Genomic DNA, 13,950 nt, shown 5'->3' on the forward strand with positions numbered 1-13,950 from the left:
TACCATTCATTGTAACATTACAAGTTACTGAAATATTTAATGTTCAAGTACATTGTTCTTGAACAGGCATTTATGTTAAGTTTGTGTAAATGATGTCATGTTCCACTAAGACAAGACCAAGATATTTAGTTCAAAGGTGACGTGTCCTCTTCAATAAGTAGATTGTTATTTTGGTTCACGGTGGTGAGGTGGAGATGGGGCCAACATTAAAGACTCAACGTCAGTTTCCTACATATTTTTAAGCAGGTTTTATTTTTCAAGAATATGACACACTTCCATTTTTATTTATTACATATTTGTTTCTATGTATCCTGTAAAAATATAAACAAAAAGAACCCAAAACTTGCACTCACTGTTAAAGACAGGAGTCAGGCTTGGGTTCCTTTTTTTCTCCCTCCCTCTCGCCTTCTTCCTCCTCCCCCGCTCTCTCCTTTCTCTTTTTCTTTCATTTTTTTCTTACTTTCTTTCATTTTAATACCCTTGTTCCCATTGCTAGTATTGTTAATAGAGTCTTATTTGCAATGACTCAACAGTTAAGTCCCTTTCTCCTCATTTCATTTTTTGCAGTAGTGGTTGTCAGGCCAGTGAAAATGAAATGCTGCAGTTGACAGTGTTTAATATTATTTGTTCCTATCACTGTTAACACTTCTATTATTATCGAAACGTTTAGATCAGCACTGTCAGTTCCAAAGGACCTGCTGACATACCAAGGAAAACTTTGATAAACAGCTCTGCTGTATTTGTCTATATTCTTCATAGTCCTCGTTTGAAAATCCTTTCTTGTTCCTCGGGTTATTTATTTTGAAAAAAAAAAAAGTCTTGGTTTGTTAAGAACTCATCAATTCCTGCTTCTTATTTTCCACTTGAAGTTTTAATCCTCTGTTTCTAACCTCACAATCGGTTGCTGTGGAGGTGATTAGATGTCACAAATATAGGATTATTGTAATTCTGGGTAGAGAATAAGCCTGAGATGATTTTCTAAAGAACAAAGATGTCATTTTCATGTAAATATATCAACTGCTTCAAAGTGAGGAAAGGGAATGAAACATAAATATGAGATCTAATACTACCGGTTATAAAAGAAATGGTTAAAGATTAAAATTTCATATGAAAAATTAATAGCTCTGAAAAACTTATACATACACATTATGATTTTTATGATTTTTTGAGTTCTGTGTTTCTTTGCACATGTGTGGGTCTGTAAGCTGAAAGCATGTGTGGGTCGGGATAGCCTCCTAAATACAAACATCTAATTGAATGTAATGTGTGACCTTGAACAAAGACCAATTTTTCCTTTGATTTGTAGAAACCAGTGTCATTTTATAATTATACTTTGTACCTTCTGTTGCATTTGAAAGAATATTTCGGGACATCACAATTCCCCTGAAGTTGTGTATCCTGTATCAATTACATATTAGATTACAGACTCTATATTGCTTTTTCTAAGTAATTTAAATCTGGGAAGTTACTGAGTAAGTTGTAAATACCTTCTGAGAATCTTCCTCTTCTTCTTACTCTGAGTATAGGAAGGTATTTCCCAGCTTAAGGCACAGAGTAGGCTTTTAGTTAATACTTGTCAAGTAACAACAGGGGACAGACTTCTCTGCTTCTGAAGAAAAATGATGCCTTGACAAACTTTTGAATGGTAAGAGTTACAGAGAACTTTTCCTCCCCCACTCCCAGGCCATGGCATTTTATCGCTCCACTGATGAGCATACAGCTCCATCTGGGGGCAGGGCCAGAAGGGAACATTTTCTGATAGTCTTGGTCTCTTGGCCACATAGCTGTCATCTTTGTGCATCAGTCAGGCACTCCCTTCGTCACTAGCACTGAACTGCTCATGGAAGAAAATTTAATGCCTTGTGACTGGGACTATCTCCAGCTACTGCATTTCAGGGCATTCCTTAAGATCACTGGAGGCATCATTATGATCAATTCCAAAGGATACTCTTGAGGAGCTCTAAAAGCTTAGATTAGTGATAATCTAATCTTTTCTTGCTTCTCTCTTCTTTCTGGGGCATCTCTTTCCTCTGGTTTTCTTTCTAACTCTTGTCTTTCCTTGCCAGTCTAATTTGCACATCACTTAGTCAGCTGCTCCACAGATCATCTGTATGTAGCCCTTTTCTCTTGTCATTCTTCACCCTTCTTTATAAAACGATATCCACACTCATATCTTCAAATAACTGCTTTCCTCTGATGGCTACCACATCTGCACTTAAAGCCTTTTTCTCTTGAGATTCACCCTGTAAGTATAATTGTGTCCTACTGAGTTTTGTTTGAGTATCTTGCAGGTAATATGCTCAAAGTTCTTCATCTTCCCCAACTAAATCGTATCTATCTTTTTCTAGTTTGGAGATGAACTGTTACCTGCCTTTTTTTGTGTGCCCTAATGTTAATTACCCCAATCAATCAACAGGTTCTGCCAATTCTGGTTGCTCAAAAAGTCTCAAATCTGTCCTTTATTTATGTATCCTCACTACAATAACCATAGTGATGTTCTTATATTTGGCTACCTGGACCACTGCAACAGCATTCTAATAACCACTTCCCAACATTTAATTCATCCTTTCAACTGCAGAGTTACTGTTCTAAATAAGCAAGTCATTTATGTCATCATTTTGCATTAAATACTTAAAATCTTCCCCATATCCATCAGGGTCAGTCTGATTGAGTGTTTAATGTTACAGAGGCAGACAGTCTGGCTTCAAGTGCTGGCTCTTCCACTTAGCAGTTGATGAATTTGGCCCATTTATTTAACCTCTCTGTGCCTCATCTTCCTTACCTGTAAAATGGTGTTAATATTGAACTTACAGGCTGCCCAAAGGAAAGAAATGAATGACTTTCTATAAATGTATAGCGCAATAACTGTTGGCCATCGTAAGCACTTAATAAATATTCATTATAGTTATCTCAATCATGATCCCCATCATTAGTATTGTCATCATAATCCTCACAGGTGCTATGGTCTAAATGCATTCCCAGCATTTATACATAGAAACTTAATCGCCACTCTGATCATATGTAAAGACGTGGGGCCTTTAGGAGGTAGTTGTCATGAGTGTGGAGCCCTCATGAATGGGATTAGAAACCTTGTGAAGCCTTATAAAAGAAGTTGAAGGGGCCAGGCTCAGTAGCACACCTGTAATCCTAGCACTTTGGGAGTCCAAGGCAGGTGGCTCACCTGAGGTTGGGAGTTCAAGACCAGCCTGACCAACATGGAGAAACCCTGTCTCTACTAAAAATACAGAGGTAGGCCAGGTGCAGTGGCTCATGCCTGTAATCCCAGCACTTTGGGAGGCTGAGGCGGGTGGATCACCTGAGGTCAGGAGTTCGAGACCAGCCTGGCCAACATGGGGAAGCCCCATCTCTACTAAAAATACAAAAATTAGCTAGGTGTGGTGGTGGGCGCCTGTAATCCCAGCTATTCGGGAGGCTGAGGCAGGAGAATTGCTTGAAGCCAGGAAGCAGAGGTTGCAGTGAGCCAAGATTGTGCCATTGCACTCCAGCCTGGGTGACAGAGTGAGGCTCTGTCTCAATAAATAAATAAATAAATAAAAATACGGAAGTAGCCAGGCATGGCAGTGCATGCCTGTAATCCCAGCTACTCTGGAGGCTGAGGCAGGAGAATTACTTGAACCCGGGAGGCGGGGGTTGTGGTGAGCCGAGATGGTGCCATTGCACTCCAGCCTGGGAAACAAGAGCAAAACTCCATCTCAAAAAAAAAAAAAAAAAAAAAAAGTTGAAGGAAGTGTCCTTTTGCGCTTTTCTTTTCCTTCTTGTGAGGACTCACCAAGAGATGCCATCTTGGCAGCAGAGAGCAGCCCTCACCAGACACAAAATCTGCTAGCACCTTGATCTTGGACTTCCCCTCTTCCAGAACTGTGAGAAAAGAAATTTCTGTTATTTATCAATTTCCCAGTTTCAGGTATTTTGTTTTAGCAGTAGAGACTGAAACAATAGAAAAAAAGACAGCGGCATTGCATTCAAGACTGTCCACATCTACTGGCTTTACAGTCTCCTCCATAAATAAACACTCCTAAAGCTTGCTTCTCCCTCTGGTCTAAGAAGGCATTTTGTTGTTCAAATGGAATGCATACTCTCCCTGCTATTCCCCTTATCATTCCCTTTATCTTCCTATGAAAACTATAGCTTATCCTCTGAGCTATTATTCAAATTCATCTCTGTGCAACTTTTCTTTATGCACATAAGAAAAGTTGGGTGTTCATTTTTGTGTTTTCATACTACCATATGAATATTTCTAATATTGCCTTTCACACGTCACTTTGTCCTTATTAAGTACCTTATTTATTATTAGAGGGCTATGAAGATGTCGTAGAGCAAACATTGAGCTTTATTCATATCTCTAGTGTTTTGTACAATGTATGGAATATCATAGATATTCAAAATCATTTTTAAGTGCATGGTATACACTCACTGGTTTTACCTTTAAAATTGACTGTTTGAAATAAGCATATTTTTACTTAAGCAGAGGATCCAAGTGCGCTTTAGAGGAAGTCTTGATTCAACATACACCTTCTAAAACTCCCTCTTGTGTTACAGTCATACTCTACTGATCTCTGTCTTTATGACACACATTTCTTTAGGTATCAAATGTAGAATTTATCTCAGAAATGCTTAGGAATCTAGACTTTTTCTCCATCTAAACTCACCAGTTCTTGCAGAGATGTTGGTATTATGTTCTTAAAAAAGAAATCTGACAAAGTCCTACCCCTGCTTAAAGATTCTTTCATGCAAGTAAAAATACGTACACCCTACTTCTAAATGCAAATCTTTTTACAATCTATCTCTAGAGATCTTCATCAGTCTTAATTTCAATCATCACCCTAAACTACACTCAACTTTGCACCTCGCACTCCTGGAGAGAAACAAGGAAGATCTTTCACTCTTCTACATCTTTGCATTCATTCATTCTTACATTTGACTAAAATGTCCTTCATTCATTCACCTGGAACATTAGCTGTGTCCAAATCTCTGGTTCAAATTCATTGCATTTCATTCCTTCCTTCATTCATTCATTCACTCATTAAATCTATTAATTGAACAAGTATTATCTTCAATTCCCTGTGTTGCTATGCCTTTCCATTTCTCCACATCTTTATCAGGTGCATTTAATCAGAGCACCATCTCCCCCTCCATACTCAGGCCCAGACCACCCAGAAAACTCTAGTCCCATTCCTATTTCTTATGCTTAATTCTTTTTCTTCATGTGTTATTTCAGTGATTCTTTCCTGTTTCATCGTGGGCCTCCCTTTATTAGCTTTTTCCTTCCCATATTTTCATGCACATTTTTTTTCCAATTGCATCTTTCCAGGCAGCATAAAAATATGCCTACTCTCACATTAATAAACAAACAATAAAAACTCAACACCAAAATCTTTCCTATGCTACACTCAAGCCACTACCGTCTATGGATTTGTTTTACCATTTTTTAAACTAGTCATCTACTGTCAATATCTTTATTTCTCTCCTCATTCCTCTATTTTTGAATCTAGTGAAAAAAATCTTTTCACTAAAACAACTTTAATTAATACTGCCAATGATATCTTTATTGCAAATACCATGGTTATTTATTTAAAAAAAATTTCTGCTGACTGTACTAGTATTGATTATTTCCTACTTGAACCATTCTCTCTTCCCCTTGACTTCCAGGACTCAAGTTTCCTCTGTTGGCAGTCTCTGACTGTATGTTCTTATCTCTTTCCTGGAGTCACAATCTTAACTTCTCTCATTTTAGCTTACATACATATTCCATTTTAATTCATCTACCTACACAACTCTTTATAGATGATTTGGAAAAAAATTTCAAAACCTAATTTTCTGCCACAAACTTTTAAATTACCTATTGAGTCTCTATTTGCAAAAATCTAAGTACTCAAAGTTTAACATGATTAAAGGAGAACTCTATCTTTTTCACTCAAGGTTGCTGTATTCCTTGTATTTCCTATTTTGGAGATTGATCTCATCATTCATTCTTCCTCTCAAGAGACAACTTAGAATCCAGCCTGTATTCCTATCATTCTCAGTCTCTATATCCTGCTACTTGTACTTTATGATACTGGCCCTTTCTTCCTTTCTCTTTTCTGTCTTTCCACCTAACTTTTGGCTCTCATCTTTCTTTCCTGGATGACATCCACAGCACCTTTATTCATTTACCTGCCTCCAATCTTCCTTTGCTTAATTTATTCCACAGTCAAAAAGACAATTCTCTTTCAAAAAATCACTTTGTCACTCCCCTGCAAAAATTTTTCTGCACTATAATCTTTTGCTTTTGTCCTCCAAATTTATTTTTCCTAACATTCATGGGGGAAAATGTTTGTCTCAAACACTCTCTTGTGTTGTTCATCCTTCTATAACTGCTTTATATCAATTGCTTTTTTTGTGTTGCTCTCACCTATTTCCTGGCCCACTCCATTCCTTGTTCTGCTTTCTTTCATTTTACATTTAGTCACAAGCTCCAAGTGACAGTAGGATGGCTTCTAGCAGCTCACAGTCTGTGAGATAATAGATTCAAGCCCAGTTTCTTCTTGGTATCATCTATAAACATTTTGAGAGTCACTATATGTCAACTAATCTGGTTCCCATATCTATCCCTGAATCAATTGGTGTTCTGGGCTGCTGGAATTGTAGGCCTGGATATTATGCTCACTGCTGAAGTGTCACGTTAGCCAGGAGGATTCAGGCTGTGATTGTCCTGACCTAAGGCATTGTGTCAACCTGTGGAATTTAGGGTGGAGCACTACTTGGACAATGGATTGATAGGGCAGAAGTGGTGGTCTCCAAGGGAACTTTGGGGTGTTGATATGAGAAGAAGTAGAAATTCTTAAACATCATCCTACCCTTGACTGGCCAGACACAAATATCATAGGTTTGTTACATCTTCTCTGACTTCTGACTCCCAATTTTGGTTAGGTGATCCAAATCTATGTCTCTACAGAAACCTGTGCTCAAATATATAACCTGTTGTTATTAGTTATAGGCCATAAACTCCTAATGGTAAAGTCTGTTGGAAGTTAGTTTTGAATCCTCAGCACATGTCCTAATTCCTGTCATAAATTTGGCACAGAATAAATGCTTGCTTTACTTATGGGATTAAATAATAAATGAACACCATATTCTACATCCTGAGTTAAAAAACTTCAAAGTAGAAGCCTTCTCTCACTGCTTCAGACTTAGTTTTTCCATCCTTTATACAGCTTTTAAATGGGACTTATCCATTTCCATATGTGTCACTGGATGGTGTCTTATTAATCTTATTAATCTTTGAGCAAATATACATTGCTTAATAATATTTGGTGAACAAAGGAATGAAAGTGTGAATGAGAGAATAAGTAAATGATGAATGGAGAGTAATTTACTTCCCCAGCTCTCCTGTGCCTCATTAAACCCTATGGAGTCAGCCAGGAAAGATTAAGCAAAAATTCGATCATTGTACAATTGGGAAGCTAGAAGTCTTGAGAAGCCAAATTACATTTGCCATGAAACTTACTTTGTGACCTTGAGGATGACAGAATAGAATTTAGGTCTCTTGACTCTCACATGCAGAGTTCTTTTTGCTGAGTTGCATTGTCTCAGTTCATATTCAATCATCTCAATTTTCACTCATAGATACTAGAAAATTTCGACTGCCTTATAAATGTGAGAGAATCAGGATGCATGGTTGATTTCTTCAAAGGACATAACACTTAATGCCTAATAAAATTCACTTTAACTTCATATTCTGTACCTTTACTTTAAAAAGAATTTTATTTGCTAGATGCTAGTTGGGGCACACCTTATTTGTAATTATTAAGTTATATAATAACTACTTTCTATAAGTTGACTCTATCATAGAGAGACCAAGCCACATGCAGAATTTATCTTTTTTTTTTTTACAGAAATAGAAAACATATAGAGAAATATATAAACATTTGTTTTAGTGGAATGTCAACACTAAAGCCATCAATTTTTCCAAAGTTTACAAGCGGTGAAAAATTATGACTGTTTCTAGTAGTTCACTAGTGTGATTTCTCCCAGTTAACATTTCTGATATTCCCAAATTCAAAAGTTCACACTGTAGATACATTGCTTTGCATATAATAAATAACAACCACCCTTGCTTTTGTTTTTTTTTTTTCTTTTTAGCCCTCTTTTTTTTTTTTTTTTTGAGACAGTCTTGCTCTTGTCGCCCAGGCTGCAGTGCAAACAATCTGGGCTCACTGCAACCTCCCCCTCCCAGGTTCAAGCGATTCTCCTGCCTCAGCCTCCTGAGTGTCTGAGATTACAGGCACCTGCCACCACGCTTGGCTAATTTTTTTTGTATTTTTAGTAGAGACGGGGTTTTACCATGTTGGCCAGGCTGGTCTTGAACTCCTGACCTTGGGTGATCCACCTGCCTCGGCCTCCCAAAACGCTGGGATTACAGGCGTGAGCCACCATGCCCAGCCTAACATCATTTTAAACGTCTTCTTTTTAACTTCTACTATTCACTAGTTTGTGACCTTGGGCAAGACCTTCCTTAACTAATGAGTTTCAGAGTTTTACCTGTTAAATGAAGGAAGTAGTTTATTTCACACATATTGAGTATATACTCTGTACAGTTAAGGGTATTATAAATCAGTAGTTAGTAATTAATAAGACTATAATGTATTGATTGATTAATAAATAGGTAAATAGAGATATATTTATTTGTCTATTCCCAAGGAACTTGCAGCCCATTAAGAAAGATAGCCATTAATTACATTATTTTAAAGGCTGAATAAAGTTTATAGAAAAGCATGAAGTTTTATGAGAATATTTCATAGGAATCTAGTCTGATCAGGTTTCTGCAAGATGTTGGTTAAGTTTGGTTACCTGTGCATGTCTTCATGACAAGATCCCCAAGCATAACATTATGTAACATTATCTACTAAGATTGCAAATTTGCAGACTCTAGTTCTCTAAATGTGTTTAGATTTGACCACAAAGAACCATTTTTGTTTTGTTTTTAATTTGAACTTCAGAGGTTTTTTTTTGTGTGTGTGTTTTCAATGTCCATCTTGCTACAACAATGTATATTTAGACTTTAAGTACTTATATTGCTTATCTAAGGCTGATAGTTAAATACTTCACAATCAGTAGTGCACACTACCTGATATCTGCTAATTTACAATTCAAGTCCCAGGAAAAAATATAATTTCACTGCTGTTGAGCATACAAAGAAACATCTGTTGCTTCCCACCTTACATTTTAAATCTACATATTTTACATATCTACAATCCTAGAGGCTTCTGAGATAATCTACCTTCGTCACATTGTTGGTGTTTTAAAAAAATATTTCTCTGGAATACTACAGATGTCAATTTTTATGCTCTTTTCAGGCTCTAAAATTAACTTTTTCTGAGTTTATGATTTTTGGTCTTTTAAAAAAGCTATAAATCATGCTGCTATAAAGACACATGCACACATATGTTTATTGCAGCACTATTCACAATAGCAAAGACTTGGAACCAACCCAAATGTCCAACAATGATAGACTGGATTAAGAAAATGTGGCACATATACACCATGGAATACTATGCAGCCATAAAAAATGATGTGTTCATGTCCTTTGTAGGGACATGGATGAAATTGGAAATCATCATTCTCAGTAAACTATCACAAGGACAAAAAACCAAACACCACATGTTCTCACTCATAGGTGGGAACTGGACAATGAGAACACATGGACACAGGAAGGGGAACATCCCACTCTGGGGACTGTTGTGGGGTGGGGGTAGGGGGGAGGGATAGCATTAGGAGATATACCTAATGCTAAATGATGAGTTAATGGGTGCAGCACACCAGCATGGCACATGTATACATATGTAACTAACCTGCACATTGTGCACATGTACCCTAAAACTTAAAGTATAATAATAATAAAATAAAATAAAAGCTTTTTATTTTAAAATAATTATAGATTCACAAGAAGTTCTAAAAAAATAGTTGAAGAGGGGTGTTTTGTGTACCCTTCATCTGGTTTCCTACAATGGTTACATCTCACATAACTATAGTAAAATGTCAACACCAGAAAATTGGTATTGGCATATTAGATGTATATATAGTCATGTATCACTTAATGATGAGTATACTTTCTGAGAAATGCATCACTAGGCAATTTCATCAATGTGCCAACATCATAGAGGATCCTTATATAAATCTAGATGGTTTAGCCTTCCTACACATCTAGGCTGGATGGTACAGCCTATTACTCCTAAGTACAATCCTGTGTAGCATGTTATTCTACTGTATACTGTAGACAATTTTAATACAATTTGTGTAACTACACTCCCATCAAAATACAGAACTATTTTACCATCACAAAGATCTCTGACACATTACCCTTTTATATTCATAGTTTCCACCCTTCCCTCTCCCGTATCTGAACCCCGGCAATGACTGATTTGTTTTTATCACTATAATTTTGTCATTTAAAGAATGTTACATGAATGGGATCAGAAATTAACTGACCTTTTGAGATTGCCTTTTCCACTCAGCATCATGCTGACTTTGAGATCTGCTACAGTGTAAGTACTGTGTCCTCTCAAAATTCATATGCTGAAATCCTAACCACCAAGGTTAGGATGGGAGTATTGAGAGGCAGGCTTTTGGAGAGTGATTAGATCACAAGGTTGGATCCCTCATGATTGAAGTTAGTGCCCTTATAAAAGAGGCTGCAGAGAACTAGCTAGCCCTTTCCACCATGTGAGAACACAGGGAAAAGATGCCACCTGTTAACCAGGAAATAGGGCCTCACCAGACACCAAAGCTGCTGCTGCCTTAATCTTGCACTTCTCAGCCTCCAGAACTGTGAGAAATAAATGTTTGTTGTTTATCAGCTACCCAATTTATGATATTTTGTTATTCATACCTGAAAGGTCTAAGAAAAGATGGATACATGCAAAGCTTTGTATGTATCAATAATGTGTTCATTTTTATTGCTAATTAGTATTCCATGATATGTATTTACCATAGTTTGTTTAGCCATCTACCTATTGAGAGGGACATTTGGGTTGTTTTAGTTTTGGAGTACTAAAAATAGAGCGGCTATGAACAATTATGCACAGCTGTTTGTGTGAATATAAATTTTTACTTTATTGGGATAAATTCAAAGGAAAGCAATTGCTGGAGGAAAGCAATTTGCTAAAAAGCAAAGTTTACTCTTTAAAAAAGAAACTGCCAAATTATTTTCAAGATTGACTATATGATTTTATATTTCACCCACCAATGTATGAGAGATCATTTCTCTGCATTCTTATCTGCATTTGTTATTTTCAGTATTTTTTATTTTAGCTGTTTAATTTGGTGTGTAGTGTTATATTTTTGTGATCTTAATTTGCATTTTTCTAATAGCTAGTGATTTGCACATCTGTTTATGCATTCATTTGCTAACTATGTATCCTCTTCAGTGAAATGTCCCTTCATATCTTTTGCCCCTTTCATATTTTCATTGACTTTTTACTGTTGAGGTGTTTATTTTTACTGTTGAGGTATTTAAATTCTTTACATATTCTAGATACTGTTCCTTTATTGGATATGTGTTTGTGAATATTTTTTCCCAGTCTGTAGATTTTTTTTCCTAATCTAAACAGGGTCTTTAATAGAAAAATGTTTTAAATTTTGATAAAGTCTAATATTTTTATTTCTATTATAGATTATGCATTTGGTTTCATGTCTAAGAACTCTTTACAAAGCCTTAGTCTGAAAGATTTTTTATGAAGTTTTTTTCTAAAAGTTCCATAGTTTCATGTTCACATTTACATCTATGATTCATGTCGAATTAAATTTTGTAAAAGATATGAGGTTTATGTTGAAATTTGTTATTTTGCCTGTGAATATCCAATTGTTCCAGAAACATTTATTAAAATCATGACTCTTCCTCCATTGAGTTGCTTTTGCATTTTGGTCAAAAACGAGTTGGCTGTGCTTTTGGAACCATTTTTGAATCCTCTGCCTTGTTCCATTCCGCTTTGTGTTTATCCTTTTGTTAATACCATGAATATTGGTAGTCATATAATAAGTCTTGAATTTTGCTAGAATGATTCCTCCTGCTTTATTCTTTTTCAAAATTGTTTCAGCTATTCTTATTTCTGTACCTTTCTATATATTTTAGAAACACCTTGTCTATCTGCATCAAAATAAAAACTTGCTTGGATTTTTTGAGGAATTTCCTTAAACCAATGTATCAATATTAAAAAAATGACATCTTTTATGTTGAGTCTTCTAATCCATAGACCCAGTATGTCTCTCCATTTGTTTAGATCTTATTTTATCAATGTTTTCCAACTTTTAACATTAAAGTCTATACATATTTTGTTATATTTACATGTAAGTATTTCATTTACTGAGTGATTGTAAAAGGTATTGCATTTTTAAATGTTGGTTTCCACATCCTCATTGCTAGTAGATAAAAATAGAATTAATTTTTGGATACTGCTCTTGTACACCTGCAGCATGCTAAACTCAATTCTAGGAGTTTCTTTGTAGATTTCTTAGGACATGTTATATAGATAATAATGTCACCTGTGAATAGGGACAGTTTCTTCCTTTCCAATCTGTATGGTTTTATTTTCTTATCTTGTTTTATTATAGTGTCTAGAACTTCCGTTATTGTATTAAATGGCATCTTTGTCTTGTTTGCAATCTTAGAGGAAATATATTCAGTTTTATATCATTAAGTATGATACTGCTTGAAGGTTATCTGTATAAGTTCTTTATCAAATTGTGGAAGTTGCCCCTATTTTCCTGGTTTTTATCATGATTGGGTGTTGAATTTCTTTAAATGCTTTTTCTGTGACACTTGATATGATCATTTGATTTCTGTTGCTGAGCCTGTCAATATGATGAATTAAACTGATGGAATTTTTAATACTAAACTTTGTTTTTCTGAAATGAACTCCATTTTGTCATGCTGTATAGTTCTTTTTACAAATTGTTGAATTTTATTGGCTAATATTTTGTTAAGGTTATTTGGATCTACATTCATGTGGGATATTGGTCTATAATTTTCCCTTTTTTTTGTATTTTCTCTTTCTGGTTTTGGTATCAGAATAATAATTTATAAAATAAATTCAAAACTGTTCCCTCTTTCATTTTCTGTAAGAGATTAAGTAAAATTTGAATGAATTATTCTTTAAATACTTGATAGAATTATGTAGCAAAAATACTTGGCCCTGGAGACTTCTTTTTAGGGAAGTTTTCAAATTAATATTCAATTTCTTTAATTTTTACAGGGCTACTTAAATGACCTAAATATTAATTAGGTATTTCTAATTAAATATTAGGTGAGTTGTGACAGACTGTCCCTTTTGGTGCACTAGTCCATTTCATCAAAGTTGTCAAATCTGTGGGTTATGCTTTGATTGTTTGTCTCCTCCAAATCTCATGTTGAAATATAATTGTGGGTCAGGTGTGGTGGCTCACGTTTATAATCCCAGCACTTTGGGAGACCAGAGTGGGAGAATTGCTTAAGCCTGGGAATTTAAGACTAGCCTGGGCAACAGAGTGAGATGCTGTTTCTACAAATAATCAAAAAATTAGGCCAGGTTTGATGGCTCGCATATGTAATCCCAGAATTTTGGGAGGCAAAGGCAGGCTGATTGCTTGAGCTCAGAAGTTCGAGACCAGCCTGGGCAACATGGCTCAACCCCATCTCTACAAAATATATATATATAAAAAGAAAGCCAAGCATAGTAGCAGGTGCCTGTAGTCTGAGCAACTTGGGAGGCTGAAGTGAGAGGATGGCTTGAGCCCAGGAAGTGGAGGTTGCAGTGAGCTGAGAACATGCAACTGCACTCCAGTTTGGGTGACAGAGTAAGACCCTGCCTCAAAAAAAAAAAAAAAGAAAAGAAAAGGAAAGAAAACAATCAAATTAGTCAGATGTTATAGCACATGCCTGTAGATACTTAGGAGGCTGATGCAGGAGGATTGCTT

This window comes from Pongo abelii, chromosome 5, assembly GCF_028885655.2.
Source record: "Pongo abelii isolate AG06213 chromosome 5, NHGRI_mPonAbe1-v2.0_pri, whole genome shotgun sequence".
NCBI classification, from domain to species: Eukaryota; Metazoa; Chordata; class Mammalia; order Primates; family Hominidae; genus Pongo; species Pongo abelii.